Below are 6,106 nucleotides of genomic sequence, written 5' to 3'. Positions count from 1 at the left end.
CCCGCCCCGGGACATCACGGGACGCAAAGGAGGGGAGTTGCGGTTGGTGATGGTCGGGTCTCGGTCGCAATCTCCTGGCACCCTCTGCCTCTTTCGGTGCAGGGAGTCTTGAGATGAGGCCGCACATTGAGCCTGTGGCTGGACGTGACCTCCTGTGAGGCTGCCCCGCTTGTCTCCCCTCACCGCTGCCGTCGTGGTGCCTCATGCCACCCAGCCCCTTCAAAACCAGCTCAGTGCCGTGGCAACCCTGGCGCCAGTGGCCCCTCAGTGTCAAGTGCAGTAGGAAAAGGCTTAAGGTATAGCGACCTAAGTGTAAATCACGTACCTGTTAACAGGCGAAAATGCTGTTGACAGGACGTAAAAACGTGGGGAATGATACAAAATGAGATGTTTAGCTCATTTTTGCAACTTTGGGTTTAGCAATCTGCTATTAAACTAATTTTTAATGTCTTGTGAATTTCTTTCTCCTTTTGAAGGGGTGCTGGGTCCTTAATGCTCACTGTGGATAATAATTGGTAGTAATTTTGCAGGTATTTTTATACTAATTGGAAAAAGTGGACTAGAGAGTGCTAAATGATCATGATTCGCTATGGTTGTCTTCCAAATGTTAATATCCAAGCATCGGTTCCAACCAAAAGATGACTTTTTAAGGTTAAATTTGCTGAAGGTTGTGTTCTGCCTTATCAAAAACAACCTCGTGACGTTTGTTCCTGCATCAGGCTGAAGTATGTTGCCTTTCTGACGAGGTTTATTCCTTCAAGGAAAGCTGACAAAAGCTTCAAGGCCACAAGAGGGCATGTTCTCTTTCACCTTTAACATACTTGACTGCTCTCCATGCTAGTCACAGCATTTGAACAGCACAACTTCATGAGGGCAAATTTAGTACGGTGGAGATGTTCCAGCTTTTTCTGTTGAGAACTGAAATAACTCCAGAGTGCACACAGCACCTTTGTCACTTCTTCACACTGTCCTCTGCTGCAGAAGAGACAATTGTTCACCTAGGTGGTGATCAGTTATGCAAGGCAGGACTAATGTCTGCTCATGCAACACAAGGCTACCAAGGTCATTTGATATTATGAAAGAGATGGTAACTTAGGATGGATTTGAAATAGTTCCTTATGTGGCAAAATCCTGGAGTCATCCTTCCCTTTGGAAAGACCTCATTCTTCTAAGGACATGGTGACATGAGGGCCAGAAACTAGTGTACTCCACGGTACCTCAGACCTCTATCTGCCTTACATGTAATTATAGTCTCACCTGGGACTCTATTCTGCATTCTTTCTGCTAAAAAAATGTAACCCAAAGTTACTGTATTTGCCTTTTTCCTTGGGGAAGAGGAACTGATGTCTTTAGGCTGTTTCTCAACTATTTCTGAGATTATTTTGATCCAGTTGGAAGTCAGCTGAGGACCTGTTCACAGCTGGGAGAGTTAGAAAAGTTTTGCATCTTCAAGGGAGAGGTGTTAAGCAGGGAACAGTTTCCTACAAAAAGGCAGCTTGTTTTCCTGCCTGTTAAAAGGCAAGGGAAGCTCTTCTATCATTATTCAGTGAATGAAGTTTCCTCATCCTTTTGCTTGAGGGGGAGTAAAACAGATTTTGAGTTTTATTTGTAATTGCTGTAGTCCTTGTCCCAGTGGGGAGAGAGGAACCTGCAGGAAGAGTGAGCATGTGGCTGCTCTCTCCTTCACTGCCATAAACTTGGGACCTGGGTGAAACTCACTTAGGGGCTTGCAGTCCCTTGAATTTCCTTGACTAATGTCTCATACACTACACATGGTCAGCTAACAAGGATAAATACATTTCTCCTACCTAGAAGTCCTGCAGACTTTGAAATGTGGAATTTAGTTGGAGGGAGAGCGGTGCTTAGTTTATTCTTCATTATTATTGGTTGTATTCTGTTATCTGTATCACTTGTTCAACTGCAGTGTCATGAGACAGTTAATGCACCCCTGCTTGTTAGTTTACACATTTCAGATGCATTTAAAATCAGTAAAAGGGGCTGTTGACAATACACATGGGAAAATAGAATTTAAGTCATTGGGTATTTTTCATCCACAATTAACTTTTCAAGCTGATGGTGCACATGGGACCAGACTCTTATATGTAATGCTGAAATCTGTGAGCCATTCCCAAGCACAGATTGCACCCTGAATGCATGTGGGCAGGAGCTGGATGAATACGAAGGTATGTTTTACCATTGAAACAGAATAGAACTGGGCAACTGTTCAGTAGCAAAGTATAATGTAATTAATCTGTTGGTTTTTTTTTTTTCATGTTTTTTTCTTTATTTCAGATGTAAGTTAGGGCTTTCCTCAGACCAACAGTTCACCTAAACCCATCTCCAATGTATGAGGATACAATGAATGTAGCTGTTGTGTCATTTCAGTTTTCTCATTATTAATGTTTAAGTGACTAACTCTGAATTCCTTAACTCTAGGATGTGATAGTTCACTAAAGTCACCAAGTCTTTCTAGAAATGTGCCCACACAAACAGAACACAGTAAGTAAATCCCTGAAAGATGTAAAATCTCTGCAATGTAAAGACAGAAATCCCCCCACCTTTCTCATTCAGAGAAGAAAGGCAAGACAAAAGCTAAGTATAAGAAAAAACATTTGAAAAATCCTACCACCACAAAACCACCTTTGTGTTAGGCTTCTGAAGCAGGTTCCAAAGAGGAAACTCCAGAGTGTGTAGGGCAAGATCAGGACATTGATAAATAATGCATATTCTCCATCACAGAGATTTTCATTTATCCTGTCACCATGAGCTAATTAATGATGATAAAGGGCACTGTGGTCCTTATGTGGGAGGGCTGATAAAATGAAAATTCAAGCAGTTTAAGATGCAGTAGATTGTGTCTATTAAAAAACATGTTAAGGGATTTGCTGTTTTACTATTTTAATTCTGTTTTAAGCAGCAAGATTTTGATGTGCATTTAAACATTGTAGCATGGCATTTGCAATCCAAACATGGCAGGATTAAGTCCTGTCAAGTGCAGTAACAGCAGTAGAAGTATCTGATTATGAACACATAAAACTAGCACAGGTATCTTTATGAAATGCTAAGACTAAGCAAAAAGCACTGCTTATATTTCATTTTCTCTCATCCTAGCTTAATAATTCAGTTGGATTTTATTTTTTAACTATATAACTCTCACCACAGCCCTTCCCTGTTAAAATTGAGATTTAAATTATTTAGTTACTTTTGCACATCTAAAATTATTGCTCTTCCTCAGAACAAAAGACAGTGGAGTTTTCAGAGCTGTGCACTATTTGTCCTGAACATAGCTACAAACACACAAATCTTAGTAAACTGGCAAAGCCAACATGTTTCTCCGTAGCAGGACAATGACAGAAGTTCTGCCCATGGACAAATATCCTTTTGATTGAAGAATTTAATTTTAACTTTGGACATTTAAACTAAGAGTAGAATTGGCTTAATAACCATGGTCTTCCTAAATAATGAGGGATGAGTTGCTCAAGCTATTTACTAGTTGAATGTGTATTTTCTGAACCACAGCACGTACAAGGCTTTTAAATGTCTGGAGTGTTAGAAAGTTTTCAGTAATAAAAAATGCTCAGCAGAGTTAATACCATGAAAGAGCTTCTCTAGGAAGTGGTATCATTCCTGTTAAACTTTTAAAACGAGGAGGAAGTCCTACAAGGAAGCATTTGTATGGGCATTACTTGATCTATATCTGTATTTTCAGCTTGATGCCATTCAAAACAATTTTACCACTGACCAGAAGTCAGGAGTCACCATTAAACTATAATATTTTGTATTTTATAGAGAAGCTGTATGGCTTGGGTAAGGTTCTAAATGAACTGAGGGAGAAACTGATACAGAAAATCAATCAGGTCTCCAGGATTTCAGGCAGCCAAGATTTGGGAGGTCCTAGTTCCCCATCCTGAGATGGTGATCTTCTGACTCTACATCTTCTCTCAACTCTTCCATGTGGAGAAGTCCAGGGTCATCTTTTCCACACTGGTTTTCTGTTTGATTCTAACTATGCTGCTTGAACTCCATTTTTTCAAGGCAAACATTGGTTTTGCTTGGTGACAGATCACTTTAGAAAATCAAGTGGACAGGCATTCTTAATTAGAGTCGAAACAAAGTCAAACCAAGCTGAAATAAACTGCATTCTGGTCGAGCACAGCATTAGCCCTTAAATAAATAGTGCGAAGCCTGGGCTGTCTCTGTACAGCAGATGGCATTACAGGTAATATTTATCATACTCTGAAGCCAAGGCTGAGGTACCAGGGAGGAAGGTTGACGTCAGCTACAAGTGAATCAGTCTTAATACGAGCTGAAAAACTGTTTGTGCCTCCAACGGTCGATTACATCGCACAGCACTTCTGCTGAGCGCTCCCTTACGTTTATCAGGCTGGCTGAGTAAGCCCAGCAGGAAGAGTTCCTTCTGTTTTGCAGCTGAAATGATGCAAATGGATCTTGGACTTTGAGGTGGGAAGATTCCACCCAGCTGCAGTAACCAGGGAGATGCCCTCTGGCCCAGTTTTTGTGCCAAATTTGTGCCTTTGAGAATTTTAAACAAATATCACTTGTCAGGATATTTACCCTCAGGGTAGAAGAATAATACTGAGTGAGACAGCAGGGCATGTACTGGGAGGGATTTACAGGGAGAACTGCTAGAACTGGTACTGAGCTGTGGGGAAGACCAGTTTTTGTCCTATTTAATTCAAAATGGTTGTTCTTTGCCTCACAGGAGCCAAGGGATCCTCTGAATGAAAACCAATTGCAATTTTTAATACGGATTCAGTGTCATTATGCAGCAGTGAAGGAGTTCAGCAAAGGTTACTAATTATCATGTAAATCATATAGTCTTTCTTGGTTGTCTGGGTGGGTGACCAGGGAAGGAGGAATATGAACTACTTGTGCCATGCCTGGGTGTGAGAGCCAGTACCCAAACACAGAGTCATGCTCTGCCAAGTTTCTCAATCTATGAGCCATGGCTAATTGGCAAAGCAGTCTGGAGAGTGTCCCATCCAGCTCTGGGACACAGATGAGGCACAGGAACTTGGTTTTAGTGGGAAGTGTGGTGGGAGATCACAGGTTAAGAGGCAATGCACACCCAGCTAGTGTAGGACAGATCACCTTGTACTAACCAAGCTGTCCCAGGGCACCCTGGCATTGCAGCCATTATGGAAATCTGCTATGCTAAACAAAAATTACTTAGGCCAGGCTGGACTTAAACTTAGAAGGGATGTAGAAAAGGAGGAAGAATGAGTGGAGGGAAAGAATGACTCTGTAGGGGGAAGTATGTGTTTCCCTTTCCTGCTAGCGATATGGGAGGGGGTGAGGAAGCACTGTTTGCTGCTGAGGAGAGCCACCTTGTCAATAGTTTGTCACCTCACACACCCTGATGGGCCTTGGCAGCAGCACACCCTTATCTCCAGCACCTTGGCAAATTTGTCTGCATGATTCTCCTAATTCACCAGGCCTGGGCTGCTTTTTGTGTTCCCTGTATTTTCTTTCTCCCCATTCTAACAGGCAGAATACTTTTTAAAGTCAATTTGGGTATTATTTCAGCTTGAGGAGGAAAATTTTCATGCACTGCTTATGCCTTTAGCAGTTGAAATGGGAGGAATATTGTCTTGTTAGACAGCAAGTGAAATGCTGTCTTGTAATGCTGTTATAATGAGGAGCTCCAATAACATGCCCTGTGGGTTGGGTCCATGGAATATGCCACAGAGCTTTTGCTTTCACTGGAGTCAGCTTGGGGTTCAGGTTTCACACCTACCTCTGCTTCATTTACCCCTGCCTATTGTTTTGTTATTTACCTACCTCGGGTTATATAACACAGCAGCAGCTTCTTTACGTGTTGTGCATGCATGAATTTGCACGTTGTGCAGTTACCTGCGGGGAAACTTCTAAAGACATGAGCCATTTTGTACACCCCCAAGCAGCATGGAAAACCCAGATGCAAAGGGAATTAAGATCTTTTTGAACATGGTGGGTCTTTAAAGTGTTGATGCTTTGAAGTTGTTGCTATCTCTGAAATTGTCCAAAAGGACACCTGAAAGCTAGCTCACTGCCTTTGTATCATGCTCACCTGCAATTAAAGTTATTTTAGTGGGTTTTTTTGTGT

Source organism: Indicator indicator, chromosome 26 (assembly GCF_027791375.1).
Source record: "Indicator indicator isolate 239-I01 chromosome 26, UM_Iind_1.1, whole genome shotgun sequence".
NCBI lineage: Eukaryota > Metazoa > Chordata > Aves > Piciformes > Indicatoridae > Indicator > Indicator indicator.
Note: the sequence above shows the minus strand (reverse complement) of the source record.